Source organism: Pantherophis guttatus, chromosome 1 (genome assembly GCF_059756535.1).
Source record: "Pantherophis guttatus breed Tessera chromosome 1, ASM5975653v1, whole genome shotgun sequence".
Taxonomy (NCBI): domain Eukaryota; kingdom Metazoa; phylum Chordata; class Lepidosauria; order Squamata; family Colubridae; genus Pantherophis; species Pantherophis guttatus.
This window is the reverse complement of record NC_142063.1, coordinates 61,739,631-61,756,259: the sequence shown is the minus strand read 5'-3', so window position 1 is coordinate 61,756,259 and position 16,629 is coordinate 61,739,631. Positions and strand designations below refer to the sequence as shown.

The following is a 16,629-nucleotide window of genomic DNA, read 5'->3' as shown; positions in this document are numbered from 1 at the left end:
AAAAATAAATGGACAGGAGATAGAACTGTAATTCCATGAAGGAGCATAGCTTAATTCATAGAAGTCATGGATCCAATCTGGATCGGTCACTGGAACCAGAGGTTTAGTCTTTTGACATTTCTGACTCATGCTGGAACCATCCTCAGGGAACTCCTTTCTGCCAGAATGTTTGGTATAGAGAAGTTCCCTGAGAATGGGCTCCAGCACAAATCCGAAAGCTCAGAAGACTAAACCTCTGGTCCCGATGATCAACCCAGATTGGATCCTGGAACATTGTCCTGGAACATGTATATTTGTCTTCATTCATAGAAGTCATATTGATTGTATGAGTATCCAAAGCAAGAGTTGGGGGTGAATGACTAACTATATTATGTTACAATCATGCAAATATAGCAGTGTTTACATTTGCATCAAACATCAGGAAGTTAATCACTTTATGGTGGTATCTGTATGGTGATAATACTGCACATATTAGTTTTTTTGTGGACATTGCTGATTCATCCGTAGGGCACAAGAAAAAGCAAATGACTGAAGGTGTCAACTACATCTTGATACACAGTGATGTCACATGTATGAAATGGACTGTGTTTTCATTGTGCCTGACTAGGTGGCTCAGTGGCTAAGACACTGAGCTTGTCGATCAGAAAGTTCGGCAGTTCGGCAGGTTCGAATTCCTAGTATAGATCTCCTTCGTGAGCAGGGGGTTGGACTAGATGACCTCCAAGATCCCTTCCAACTCTGTTACTGTTACTGTTACTTCATATTACATCATTTTGACAAACCTTTAGTTTTGGCATACCCCTGTGATGGTTGAGAAGTTATATCAGTACTGGGGGGACTGAGCTGTGTGAATAAGTCCTACTGACTAGTGCTATCTTACTTATTGTGAATGTGCAATGTTAACTATTAAGGCACAGAAAATGGAATAATCTCAGCTACCTTGTTTGGTCAATTAGTAATGGAGTCATTACTAATTTTAAAATTGGAAATACAAGTTCAAATGTTGGATCAACTTTGCATTTGGCTAGCAATCATTCAACTATGGATTCCCAACCAATTTCCCTCCCTGCTGGATTAATGACATTTTTTATTATTATTTGCATTAAGAATATGAACTATCCCACATTAGTCATATATATAAGTTCAGCTGATAGGACAGAAAATGATATAACAATGAGTGATGAGTTATGAACCAATACGCATTGATACTATTTGTTATACCACTTTTTGAGTAATATCAAACATTCTGGTTCTCCAGGGAAAAACTGGCAGAATCATTCTTCTTGGTTTCTTTTCCCCCTGTAATTCTTCAATTATAACAAGGTTATTGTTCTTAATACCATCGTTATTATTTTTGCCCTGCCTTATTACTTTGTCTTCCATAGTATAATGTTATGTTCCTGAATCTGACCTCCAGTGAGAAATATGGGACTGATTAACCATATCATCCTTGTTTCTTATCTTTCAGAAATTGGACATATTAGATTTGAAGCATGCAAGGGAATTGAGTTACAGATGTCCTGCGTAATGCTGGGAAGATTAATGTACAGTGCTACATCTCTGACTCTAGATGTTCCCAGTGGGCAGCAGAACAAGGCAGGATATTTTGTTATCTTCAGCCAAAACATTATGCTGTGGTGCAGAATCAGGTACTCCAACAGATCTTTGTTAGGGTATAGAATCTGTTACTCCAAGAGAACTTTTCTTTCAGGGAAGATGGAATTCCTGAAATAAAAAAATGGGTTGCTCCTGGTTCGGTCTGGTTCTTGCAAACCAAACTGTAACAGCGGCGGGAGGCTCCACCCACCCACCCAGACATCATCATGAACAATCTGCGCATGCGCAGAAGCTTCTCCGCACGCTTTTGTTGTGAACCGGTAGCAAAGCTAAATAGAACCCACCCCTGATCTCCTTTCACCATTCTCTTTCAAATGTTGTGGCAAATGCAACATGACTCTGTGTGGTGCATTTCAAGAGCTTTGCATTGTAAAGACTTTATTTTTTCCAAGTTTCTGGCTTAATAAGAGCAAAATTTTACATTTCATTTAAAAATAAATACGATTTATTCTAGCTGAAAATTTTATAAAGACAATAGTTAATGGAAACTGTATTTTTAGAAGATGTATATTTGTTTGAGAACCCTATGTACTTTAAAAAATGCTGCAATTTGTATTGACAATAAATAAATTATATTAGATTTGTGTATATTAGATTTGTGTATTAGAAAGTAAAGATAAGTTGGCAGAAAATGGGAAAAAATGGAGAGAAAACCCTGCATGTCAAAAGACTACTGAATTGCTTTCTACGAAATCTAATTATTATTTTTCTCATCTTCGCTTAGATGAGAAAAATCACTGATTTTGAAATATCTCACTATCCTTTCTGCTTATTTGAATAAAGTACAGTTTTATGCTCTAGCTTTAAAAAAATCAGTTCAAGTCTCAGAATATTGATTTATCTATAGCAGCGTTTTCAAATCTAATATTATTCCAGGCAGATAAAAGGCAAAAAAATTAAAAATGAAGACATTTGCAGTGAAATTGTAATTTAGCTTGTTTATAATTGCTTGCAAAAAATTTTTTCCCTTCTATAAATTACTAAATGCGAGTCTTTATACTATCCATGTTATTTACCCATATATTCAGTTATTTGTTTGTGAAATCAAATTTTGGCAGCATCTTGAAAGAGTGTTCTCATAAGCACCTTTATTCCTACATTTTTGTACACATTTTTCTCTAATCCATTTATGTTCAAAGGCATATTCTGAGCTCAAATTTCAGATATTTTCCCAGTTTGGGGGATAAATATATACCAAGTCCAATAGGAATTACACAATTGCAGATTGATTAGGTCCATTTGTTTAAAAATGTAGCCAAATGAAATATCTACAGTTTATCATGCATACACTTTTCATAGAGAGATTTTACTTTGTGTTCTTAATTATAAATCTGAAATATCTTTTCAAGAAAGTAATTAAGCCCTGATGAATGAGCACTGGCTGATGTATGAAAGATCTGATTTTCAAGGTGGAAGTACCTCAGAGAAGCCATAAATGTGTAGAAAATTCTAATGTGCCAGACTTCATGCCAGGCATGGTAATAAATCTTGACTCTCCAGGCACTAACCCATATTCAGAACTTGCTTACAGTAGATGCTCAGAAAGACAACATAGATTATTTGTGATAGTACAGGCAAAAATGAATCCATTCTGCTATCTGGCAACTGGAACAGAAAAACAAGGTCTGTAGGGATAGATAGATAGATAGATAGATAGATAGATAGATAGATAGATAGATAGATAGATAGATAGATAGATCTTATGGTTTAAATGCTAGGCTTTTTCTTCCTATCTCTCTTCTTTCTCCCAACCCCCCACCCCAGACAAGGTGGCCACTGGTAGAAGATGTGTGTGAAAAAAGTGAAGGTGGTAATCACAATCCCATGATTAAAGTTTTGACCTTTTTATTCAACACAGATAAATCAGAGAAAATCTGGGAGTTGAAGTCCATACATCTTACAACACTGATGTACAATATTCTTCTTTCCCAATCTAGACTTTAGGAAACCACTTATGTTTGTTTTAATCTGCTGGTCCTTCTTCAATTCTACTTAATGCAGTCTCTAGTCTCTTTATGCAGGACTATAGTCATTTATTTATTATTTAAAATATTTCTTTGGCTACCCACCTTAAACAATTCTGAGCAACTCATAGCAACTCTAAAACCCAGTCCCAATTCTAATCCCTGTATTTCTTCTGGAGTTTCCTGTTTTCAACACATTTCCTTTAAATCAACAGAAGAGTGGGTTTTTCCCCCTTTGTCTTTATCCAAGGACCACAGTTTCCCCTTTGTATCATTTGCCAAAATATCCCCAAGAGGTTGACTCAAAGCAAATGATAAAAATCTTCACATTTTGGCATGTAATTATATTTTTAATCAAATTTACCTTATATTATAGTTAAGTAAAGTATACAGCCAAAATTTATCAGTGAATTAATTCATTAGCATTTACAGAGGGGATTATGATCTATAGAATGGAAAATATTAATTAATTAATTCAATCATTCAGTCATTCATTCAATTTCCATAGCACCCAATTCAACCAAGTGACTCTGGGTAACATATACAAGTAATGTGGCAGTTATCCCTACTTTTGAAATACTTTAATGGTTTGAGTATTTCCTTACCCTTTCTCATATTTTATAATATTTACAAGACATCAATTTATGACTTCCCAATAGAAGGTGGGTTTCAAAAGAGGACCTGAATCAAGGTGGACATGGGATTCCTGTTATTTCCTACATCACCCAGCACATAGTGTAGAAGAAAAAATTGAGAATGAAATGGAAATTATTGGGTAGATGAACTTTCCAACTGGATCTTCAATTAAATAGTCCATACCCTGAAAAAGGTTCTGATTTTCCTTAAAACAGTTATGATATATGTAGCTACTTTTCTATTGTTACCTATCTATGATGGTGGAACATGGGAATGTAACCTCTGGTGTAATGGCAACAAAGAGTACTAACTTTAGAATTAAATAGAGGACCTGAACATTTCCTGCATTTGGAAAGATAGTACTAGTGTACAACAAGGGAATATTTTCAACTAAGACCACATTTCATTGAGGAAATTTTATCTGTTGTTCATATGTTCATTGAGACTAATCATCTACTTCTCAGACCAGGTAACATGAATTTCTTATAAAGTGGGAAGAAAGAGAAGTTTGGTGAACTCTGGAAATTCTTTCAGGTATAATTCCTGTACCTGTATAAAGAATGAAATATATGCAAAGATTTTAACAGCTTCAAAGAGAAATGAAATAACCAGAATAATATTTTTGCATACACTGTGTTATCATCATTATTTTTTTCTGGGTTGCCTAAGCTGTGCTAGCAATGCAGTAACAGCAATCCAATTTTACTGTATCGTATAATTAATTAACAGTTCTCAGGGGCATCCAAGCTTGTGCATTTGCATTCAGGAAGCACTTTTTTAAAGAAAAAAAAATCCTCTCATTCAAATTGTGCACTCTCTGAATATCTTTGCTCAAAGGAAAAACTTTATTATGATTATTATTTTTAAAGAGATTCTGCTCCTTTTATATTCTTCACTAACGGGTCTCTTCCTAATCAGTGGATGAAAAGAACAAGACTGTAGCCATTCTTGTCAGACTATCCTATAGTAGCAAGGCACCTTAGGAAGAGCCCCATTTTATAATGCAGAGTAAAAAAAAATGTTCTTATTACTTCATTTCATCTAGCTTTGTACCAAAATGTAATACAAGGGATACATGTCTGAATTTCAAACAGCCTAGCAACTGCAAAATACCTGTGATCTTTATATAAAAATATGGCAGTTGATATCCCACTTAAACCATCTACTAAAAAGGATATTCCACTGGTTATTAGACTAGTTTTTTTTAAACATGGGGGGGGGAGGAAGTGGTTACCAACAACTGACCCATACATAGTCATAATCAACATACTGTATTTTTCGGAGTATAAGATGCACCAGAGTATAAGACACACCTACCTTTTTTGGTGAGGAAAAGAAGAAAAAGAAATCTCCCTCTGCCTCTGCCTCTGCCTCTGAGCAATTTTGCCTTGTTGCAGCAAACAGCCTGCTTTACTTTCATTTTCGTTTTCAGCATAGCTTGATTAGCACAAGGGGAAAAAAAATCTGCTCCAGCAATTTACCGCTTTGCAGCAAGCAGCAGAGCCCTGCGCAAAACATCTGAGAGCAAATCAGCTGAGAGTCAGGAGGCCTATCCAATCAACTTGTGCTAATTAGGCTGTGCTGAAGCTGAAAGGAGCTGTTTTTTCTTGCTGTTTGCTTGCAAGGAGGTAACTGCTGCGAGGCAGAGGGCAAAGGGTGGGTCCAGTGGGTGGGCGGGGCTATATTCAGTGTATAAGATGCACCTAAATTTTCACCTCCTTTTAGGGGGGGAAAAGGTCTTATATGCCGAAAAATATAGTAATTCTGCTTTTGGTAATCCTTGATAGCACAGAAAACTATTCACAGTAAGTGGCTTCTTCATGACTTTTCTGTTCTGCCCAACATCCGGTCTTAACACAGAGCCAACTTCTTCATTTCCATGTCCTCAAGATGGGCTGAATTTCCACCTCATTTTGCCCAATCAAGTACAGTACCAAAATAATTTAGATGAATAAGGAAATAGAAACCTGGGAGAAAGGAAATTCTTGTAATAACTTACTTTGTTTACATTATGGATTACTTTGTTATCCATAATGACTACATTGGGGAAAAAAAGATTTATACTAGGGCTTTTTTCACAGCTTAACTTGGATAAGAATATTATATTGCCCAATGTATAAGAAAGGGTCAAGGAAACACACTCATTCTTAAACATTTTTGGAAAGCTACGAATTATTATAGGTACAATCTAAGGAAAGAGGACAGGCCATGATTGTTCTCTGTCACAATTTCTGCAACAATCTGCAGAAAGTGTCTCTATCATTTATATTTCGAAGCTGTCTTGAACTTAAGCAGAAAAAGTAAGAGGTGTGCATTTTAAATAACTACTTTGAAAAATGGTAAATATAGTGATAGGGGTGACATGATAGCAGTGTTCCAATATCTCAGGGGTTGCCACAAAGAGGGAGTTGTAGGAAGGCTCCCCCCCCCCAGAGAATTAAATATTTTGGGGAATATTAAAAGAGGCAGAATATTATATTTCCCCAAAGGAGAAATAGAGAAAAAAACTTAACAAAGGCAGAAAGCAGCCCCAACAGCCTCCAGCAGATACCTGAAGTCTTTAGAGATGGATATTTTGTGCCCATTAAGAAAAACTGGGCCAATCTATTCACAAACAAAACACCTTCAGCTCCAGTTGATGGGATTAAGAAGGACAGGACATGACCTTTAGGACATAATCGGATTAATCCACCATCATTAGAATAGCAAAAGACACAAAGTTCACCACATTGTGCAACCCTCTGGAGCTTTTCAAACACAAACCCCCAAAGAATGTATAAAATCCCACCTATTCCAACCCTATTTTGTCAACTGTCCCAGAACTACATGCTGTTGTTGGTTCTGATCATCAATAAACAGAGTCCTTCTTTCAAATAAGTCTCCATTTTATTTCCAGCGTTTTTCTCCCGGCTTGGAACCGGACCAGATTTTTCTTCCAACAAAGTCAAGCTATTCTCCAAAGTAGCTAAAGGCAGGTCAAGAAGCTATAGATGGAAACTAATCAAGGAGAGAACCAACCCAGAATTTTCCTGACAGTTGGAACAATTAATCAGTGGAACAACTTGCTTCCAGAAGCTGTGAATTCTCCAACACTGGAGGTTTATAAGAAGAGATTGGACAACAATTTGTCTGAAATGTATACAGTTTCGTGCCTGAGCAGGGATTTGGATTAGAACACAATGGCGAACCTATGGCACGCGTGCCATAGGTGGCATGCGGAGCCATATCTGTGGGCACACGAGCGTTGCCCTAGGTCAGCTCCAAGCGCATGTGTGCATCGGCCAGCTGATTTTCGGGCCTTCCAGGTCCATCAGAAGTCGGGAAATGTACTGTTTCTGGGCTCTGGAGAGCCTCCATGGGGGTGGGGAAAGCTGTTTTCACCCTCCCCAGGCTCCAAGAAAGCCTCTGGAGCCTGGGGAGTGTGAAAAAAGGGCTTACCGGACCCAACATGCCATTGCGTGCCAAAAGCGGGGGAAGCATGTGGGGGTCATGTGTGCATGTGTGGGGGGCATTGAATTATGGGTGTGGGCATGTGTGAACACATTCCCTCCACGCTCCCCCGACTTTTGGCACGCGACGGCAAAAGGGTTAGCAATCACTGGACTAGAAGATCTCCAAGGTGCCTTCCAACTGTGTTATTCTGTTCTGTTCCTGTAATATAATCGTAAGATTCATTGACTTTTTGTAATGGTTTCCTTTGTTAATTAACTTTATTTATTAATACTGACTGCTTATTACATTTGAGAATCTGAATGCATAAAATTCATCGATTGATGAAGAAAGAATTGGAAATGTCCCTAAAAACTTTTATTTTTTTTATTTACTTTATTCATTAAACATGAAACTCAGTCACCTGAACATTCAAAACTGCATCACAAATACCATTGACTGGTGCTAATGGTTGATATGGGTTGCTGCCAGTGTTCTAGGTATCAACCAAGTACCTTTTTAAGAGCGCGGTTTTCCAAGTAATGCAGTTTTTTGCAGTTCCAGTGGTTTTAGTGCAGGAAGCTGCAATTTGTTGATGTATCTTATAAAATTCTTGGACATGGTACCAAGTGCACCAATGACAGTGGGTATCACTGTTACATGTTTCATCCATAGCCGTGTAGTTTCGATGGCCAGGTAGCGATATTTCATGATTTTTTTCCAGTTCTTTTTCTTTGACTCTGGCATTTCCAGGTACCACGATGTCAATAAATTTACGTTTCGGGTTTCGACAACTGTGATATCTGGCGTGTTGTGTTCCAAGTGACAATCCATCTGTATTTGAAAGTCCCACAAGATCTTCACCTTCTCATTTTCTATAACTTTATGTTCCCATGACTTTTTGGATATAGGTAAGTTGTATTTTTTACATAATGACCAGTGGATTAATTTAGCAACTTGGTTGTGTCTAGCTTTGTAATCAGTTTGTGCGATTTTGCTGCATTCACATATTAAATGTGAAACAGTTTCAACTTTTGAAACTGCAATCCAAATGGCAGTTTGGATTGTTGTTGGTGGTGGTTATTATTATTATTATTATTATTATTATTATTATTATTATTATTATTATTATTATTATTATTAGATATACATCAATATCATATGAACAGTGAGGCATCTGGGCATCTGGGCATCATTCATTTAAATACAAATAATAATAGTAATATTAATAATATTTGTTACATTAATCATACTTATGTAATTGTGTTATTATACATATTTGTATTACAGTGTGTTCCTTCATTGTTTAGTTGTTCAGTGTTTTTGTGCACCATTCTAATAACAATCACAATATTATTTAAATGTACAAGGTGATACCATCTTTCAACATCTAATCTTTACATCTAGGTATTACTTTTAGTATATTATATAAAAATATGTATAATAATATTCCCCCTTGATCTTGTTTCTGCCTCTATTCTAGCTCTCAATAAAGCCAATCTTATATTAAACAGCATTCGCTTTCTAACCATCATCTCTTGCCCACTTTAGTATTTCAATTTTTATTTGGTTTCCTAAACTTCTCCCTTGGGTCTTTATCTCTGTCTACTTCTTTCCTATTTAACCCAAATATTTCTTCCATCTCTACTATTTTTTGCTGCCATACCTCCGGTATGCCCAAGCCCCTATCTTCTCTTCAAAAATATCTTTCTTTTTATCCAATCCCATTTTTTAATCTCTTAATATATATTGTCCCTTATTTGTTTCCAAAGTCTTTATTGTCTTCTCCTTCTTCTCTTCTTGTTTTATTTGTTGATTTACCTGTTCTGTCTTTTCCTCTGGTCTTTTTATTATCTCCTCTATTTCCTGTGTTTTATTATCTTTATTCATTTTCCCTTGTTGAACATTTTCTGATTTCCCCACAATGACATGCATTAGGTCTTTTATCTCCCTGTGATTCTTTATCAACATATCAAAAGTACTTTGGAGCATCAACATGATTTCTTTTTGAAATCCACTCATCTCCCCCGATGCAACATCTTGTCTTATTTTGATAGGTCCAAATATTGCTCAATAGCCTGTCAGTAGTCTGTCACTGCCCCAAAGTCTCAATTGTCTATGACCTCAGGAAGCCATCTTAGAAACCATTTGCTCAATCCTAGCGTTGCCCCTCAGGGGAATGCAATAGTTATAGTTCTTTGTGTCCCACAGTTAGTCAATTAGTTCCATTTTTCCAGGAAGATTTCCAAATATCTCCTTAAATCCATTCTGTAAGGTCAGTCCTAGATGCTGGCATTTAAAGTCACTTTCTTTAGATGTCTTCCATAATCTCACAGTGAAACCTCCAATAACTATGAAGTAGACAGATATAGAACAGTAGATATCACAGCAGTCCTCCAGGTGTTATTTATTTCCACTTTTTTTCCTTTGTCTTATCAGTACTTCCTAAGGTTGTAGGAATTTAGTATATATTCCATTCACCAGCAAATGGTGCCTTCAGCTTAAATTTCAACATTGCACAGAATCTGACAAATATTTATTTCAGTTTTTTTTTCAAATAGTCAATATTCAGACAAATAATTCCAGCATTTCAAAATGCCTTACCAAAATATTGCAATAAAGTTTAAATATCTAATCTTTCTATTTTTTAAAGATTTTGCACTCTCCCTTTAGTTCCTTTTCTTTTGGATCTATAATTTTTCTCTCTGTAATTATTCACCATTTTGACAAGCATTTCAAAGAGTCTCTTTTCCAGGGTTTATTTTCTTTGGGGTTAGGGTCTAACCTTACCCAGTTCCAATCATTGTTCATCTACACCGTTCCAGCACATTCTTTGTTTCTTCGGCTGCCCCAGCTTCATGGCAGCCATAATGGCTGCCTCTCCTCCTCATCATTGGATGGGAGGGAATCCCTGGGTCCAGCTGGAGAGTCGCCACTCTCCATGACCTGCAGGGTGCCTCTCCTTTCTTTGTCACCCCTACAGGATGACTTTAGTCCCTTGGGGGGGGGGTCTCCAACAAGGAGGATTCAGTGCAAGTTTGGGAAGCCCAGCTCCTTGCATCTGATCTCAAACCAGAACAAGAACTTTATGGTACTTTGGAGAGGTCAGGGAAAGAATAGAAAAGATAGGTGGTTCAGAGAGAGAGAGAGAAATAGCTAATCTTTTGACACTAGTACAGCTATATCACATGTCATGAAAGATGCCAACAAACACCTAATAGTTTTTGCATTCTGTTAACTCAAAAGGTCTTAAGGATTTGTTTAGAGTTAAGAATGGGATATGGCAAAAAAAGATCATTTGTTGCATGTAAAAAGATGATAAGTTACTGAAATTGCTTATAGCTGTGATGTAAGAAGCAGTCATTTCTTTATAAACACTTTTCTTCTTCTTTACTATATTCTTATAGTTCTATTTTTTCTTTGCTGCACCTTCTTTTTTCTTGTTTTAGTTGCATTATTGTTTTATCTTTTGAATTATAATTTTTAGTACATTCACTATTTTTTAATAAAAGAGATAGACCTTGCTAATTATCCTCAATATTGTTTCCAGTGGCTCTAGAAATATCTGTGTCTTTTGATAATATAAATTGTTCATCAAACATGCCAAGCATTCCTGTTCGTTGTGACCGGCTTCCCCTTTTTTGTATAAAAACTACCACAATATCTATTTTTATAGCTATAATAGGGTCTACCTCTTTTTGTGGAATTAACTCTATTTTTTTAATTAAGTGACTTAATTAAGTCCAGAATGCGGCCACGCGGGTGGTTATGGGCACAACTCGTTGCGCCCATGTAACACCCCTCCTGTGCGAGCTGCATTGGCTACCGGTGGTCTTCCGGGTGCAATTCAAGGTGTTGGTTACCACCTTTAAAGCGCTCCATGGCATAGGACCAGGGTATTTACGGGACCATCTTCTGCCACCAATAGCCTCCCACCGACCAGTTCGCTCCCATAGAGAGGGACTCCTCAGGGTGCTGTCGGCCAAATTATGCCGGCTGGCGACACCCAGGAGGAGAGCCTTCTCAGTGGGAGCTCCTGCCCTTTGGAACCAACTGCCCCTGGAAATACGTACAATCTCTGACCTCTGGGTTTTTTGCTGTGCCCTCAAGACCCTACTGTTCTGACAGGCGGGGCTGTCTGTTTAAGTGGTTTTTAAATTGGAGTTTTAACTTGGGGTTTTAAATCAATTAAAAATGTTTAATTGATTTTAATTATTTTTAATGATGATGTCTGTATATTTATGTTTTTAAATTGGCTGTACACCGCCCCGAGTCCTTCGGGAGAAGGGCGGTATATAAATTAAATGAATATAACATAACTTATGTTAGTTTCTACATGTAGTCCTCAACTTTCAACCATTCAATTAGCAACTATTCAAAATTACAAAGTTACTGAACAAGTGACGTATGACTGGTTCTCCCACTTATTACTTTCAAAGTGTGTGCTAACCCTAACCCTAACCACTTTCATTCCAACAGAAAACTTTTTCTCATATTGCTCATGATGCTGTCAAAAAGTTTGAAATGCGCCATGACCTCAAGATGTTTCATAGGCTGTACAATAGTGATTGACCAAAATCTTATTTAAACCCTATATCAATATTTTATTTTATGGGATTATAGGAACATTTTGTCAAAGTGCTTCATTTGCAAGCAAACTACACCTCTGAACTCATTTCTTGAAGTGACAAACCAGCTAGAGCTATTTGAAATCTTCTCAAACAAATTTGTCTTCTCTATATGTTATTGATATTTGAAGGTCTACATCATTTTAACCCTTTAAACATTTGATCAACTGGACCTTTGACACATGCAGATTCTAGAAAATAATGTAATCCCATTCCTCCGTATTGGATAACTGCATGCTAGTTCAAGAAGAACACATTGACTTTTGATGGTTGCAAAATGTGTATGTAAACCTGCAGTTTTAAAATCTACCCATCCTCCCTCCCTCCCTCCCTCCCTCCCTCCCATTTTCCATTTTATGCTACTTTATTTCTTTTTGTCCTTCAGCAACTGATAATGAAAGGCTGTGACTTGCAGTCTTGTCACCATGCTGATATTTATAAGCTCAAGGTTAAGGTTAAGCTCTGCCCCCATTTTCAAAGGATTTTCTTATCAATTTAGGTGGGAAGATGAGCTCCCACAAGACTTTGGGTTTACAGCATTATTGCTAATGGATAATACCTTGAAATACAACTTAGTTTAGCCAATCTTCACCAATTTGCTTTGACATTAAATTGCAAGGTTATGTATCTATATTTTTTTGGGGGGGAGGTAAGTATTTCATTGCTTTTCCATAATAACAACAAATGTCATTGTCACATAAGATTTTCCTGCACTTCTAGGTCCAAAATATTTTTAAAATGTCAGATTTTTATGCTGATAGGGGACTCTTATGTATGCACTCATTCTTCCAACAAGAAATAGGCATGTATATTGTTTGCAAGGCAGTGGTCATATTACTGGGCTAGTTGCTTTTACACATATAAAGAAGGAGACAGTGCACACATGAGCACATTTGTGGCTGCATTTTGTAAACTCACTGAATCACAACCAGGAAGGAAAGGATGATTTATACATCTTCAATCACTCATTTCTAAACAAAGATTCTCTACATGTCTTGAAGCTTACACAAAATCTAAATATCACCAACAGCAAGAATAGAGAAAATGACATTTATGCTTTGCTCCTTCCAGATCTTCTCATTTTTGGCCAACCTATTTGTAGTTTTTCTTCCATTTTCTTAGGAAGAAGTGCTGAAAGTAAGGGCCTTAATGAGGCAGTCATTCTAAACACGTACAGACAAAGAAGTGGTTTCCTTAGCAACGCGAACATTGCAAAAGCTCTTAGAGCAGTTATTTCCCTGTGTGGTAGACTTTCTCTCTGGTTTCCATAGCCTGTTAGCCAGACTTCAGGAGCAGAGGAGTCAGCCTGTTCAAGGGTTATGATCCTAAAAGGAATACAATAATTATCATAAATATTAACATATAGATGAAGTTTGATAGATGCAGGGTTTGGTTTAAAAAAGGGGGCACAAGGAGCTGACTCTTATGCATATCAGCCCCCAAGTATAGCTCAAGTGACCTTAACAGGTAAGCTGAATGCTTTTGCTAATATATGTGTCCTGAGGAGAGCATGTGGAGAGCTTTCATGTTATATATAAAAGCTAATGTAGTAGAGTAGGCAACGGCACTGGATTTGGCCAGTGGGATCATGGTGAATTTGAATGCTAAAGTACCCTTCTCCCTGCCTTGATAGAGAGATGATAAGAGAGGCAGCAAGAAGGAAGAAAAACACACACACATACAAATATGTGTGTACTTGACACAGTGGGGAAGGGGCTGTGATTAAGAGAGAAAAACCAGTTCCCCACAATGACACATACATAGGCCCTGAATTCTGAGGGTGAGGCTTTTAAAAATACAGGTTTTTAAAATCTAACTAGCTGACTTTCAATTATTTGTATTCTACTAGGAATGCAAATTACATTCTAAAAAGCATTATTATTATCTGGAGTCCTGAAACAAAGATACCGATAAGGAAAGAATAAAAGTTCTGAGATATTTTTTTTCTTCCTAATTAAGATTATCTTAATTTCAGAGTCATCTTCTTTGGGGATAAAGAAGATAATAAACTTTGAAAATCTGATTGTTCTTCCATTCTCAGAGGGAGCTACAGTAAATAACTCTGGTGTCCAGCATATACAGATTTTTTTTCCTTTTTGAAAAGGTTCAGATATTTCCAAAGTTTGGTGGAATATCAAAAGTCAGACATTCTTCAATTCTTAAAGTTTCACAACATATTTAGTAGAGGTCAAGCTGATCTCCCACTGATGTGTATGTAATGAACACACACACACACAGACACAAATTAAGCTATTTTTAATGTGTGTTGTTTTGATATAAGTTACTTCAAGGATAGCTGTAAATATAAAGATAAACATTGTATCTGCCATATTGAATGTAAGAAGTCTAGGATTTTAAAAAATGTAAACATTAACATTCAAATACATAAACTCCACTTAGCTATTTTCAATACAAAAAAGAAGCAAGAAAGTAGTGTAATTATAGAATACATATACAAAGTAATAATGTGGTTTTAGATATTAGACAAAATGTTAAAATGCTATTTAAATTTGCATAAAATAAAGACTAAATGCCAAAAGTGTTCTTAAATACATGTTATATACTATATACTCTACAAAGAAATTAAAATTAAATTTTGGAGTTCAGCTCAGATGACAAAAAAGTCATTAAAAAGGCAGCTCAATTCTTAGGCAATTATGAAATAAGCATCACAGGGTTTATTTGGTCATTTTTAATTTGGGTAACAGAATGCAATGAAGTTGTTCTCATAGGTGAAAATTCCCAATTAGCTCCCTCCATTCTCCTTACCAATTCTTTTCTCCAAAATAATTTTTCAACAAGGGGAATATTTTTCTGCTACCAGCTTCTCAGAAGAGCAAAAACAAAGCAAAATATTTTGTGGGAGTTGGGACTCAGTATGTTCTACATTCCATTATGCTAATTTGCTATTGAAATTAGATTCCCACACACCTTTCCATGTACATTATAATATTTAGAATAATTCATGTTTTGTTTTTGTTTTGTAATTATCTATAAAGCCACAAAATCTTGTGCAAAAAAATTGAGTTATTTCAAAATAAATCTATTCAACAAATTCATAATAGCTAGAAATTGGGTTGTTCCCCTCCTTTCTTTCACAATGTATAAACAGAACTTGAATTAGCAATACTGTGGAAAATTATTGAAATCCAATTTCAGAATAACATGTCAGAACAATATAATGCATATTATGAAGATACTGTAAAGCAAGTGGGAAGTTAAACAAAAAAAAATGGACCAAAATTATTTATTGCTATTGTGGCTGAGATGCACATTATTATAAAAATCATGTATATCTCCTGTTTTGTATGCATTCCACATTTATTTTCATGCCATATATCCTGTCACATCAGCACTTGGAATTGAGTAAGAAACTAATGAATGTTGTATGGGGGTTGGCTTGAAAGAGAAAGTTTTGTTAAAAGTAGTAAAAAAATGATCTGCCTGACTTCTTTCTTTCTTTCTTTCTTTCTTTTTTTTTACCTTGGAAAAATTGCAGAGGAAAGACATTTTAGATTTGTAGAACTGCTGTAATCGCTTCAGACACAAAATGAATCAGACCTCCTGTTGGATTATGTGGGTGGCATTTCCACTCTTCCCTAGTGTGATAATTCACTGCCTGCAGCTGTGGCGTGCAAACTCAAATATTTTCTCTTTCTGTTTGGTTTTCAAAAGAGGAGTGTGAGACTTCACGGATCTTTTGGAGAGACATTAAAGTTGAGTAGTGTAAGACAAAGCAATCATTAAATGAAAAGGAAGCTTCTTGAAACAATGTATGGATCAGTGTAACAGCAATAGATTCCCTGTAAGCCTTAATGAGGAGATCTAAGGATTACTTCTCACCTGACGTTTTTATTGGAATAGAGCTACTCAGGTGAAAAACAAAATTTTAAAAATGCACACATTATCAATTATACATCTAAAGTTGCATTAGGGAAGGAAACCAGTTTCTTGCTTGTTGACGATCTGCGTACATTGTGTACATTGTGGTTGCCAATTCTGTCTAACTTTTTGAATATTTTGCCTTTTCTTCAAAGCAGCACCTCATCCACCCACCCCATTTTTCTCACAACAACCCTATGGGGTAGATTGTGCTGAGGTATAGTGACTGATCCAAAATCTTCCAGGCTAATTCCTTTAAACAATAATAAAAAAAGCTTTGTTAAATCAGATCAAAGGTTTTTTTTCTAATCTAATATCTATTCTAGTCCAAAATTTATTATTCATGCATAATGGTGTTCCCCACTGTCACTCTCCTTCAGCTGATATCAGGAATAATTTGCCACTGACGATATTGCTGGTAGTAGCAGCTATTTTTAACTTTATGCTCTATATTTAAGGCCTTATAAATTAAC

The 16,629-nt window shown here is 36.1% G+C and overlaps 1 long non-coding RNA gene across 1 annotated transcript; it reads left to right on the top strand.

Annotated features, from left to right (window-relative positions):
* The first annotated feature begins 13,549 nt into the window (after positions 1–13,549).
* Positions 13,550–16,043, top strand: LOC117665735 (uncharacterized). The gene is made up of 2 exons (XR_015733549.1): positions 13,550–13,741; positions 15,774–16,043. It is a non-coding gene; the product is annotated as an uncharacterized LOC117665735 (long non-coding RNA).
* Positions 16,044–16,629: the final 586 nt, after the last annotated feature.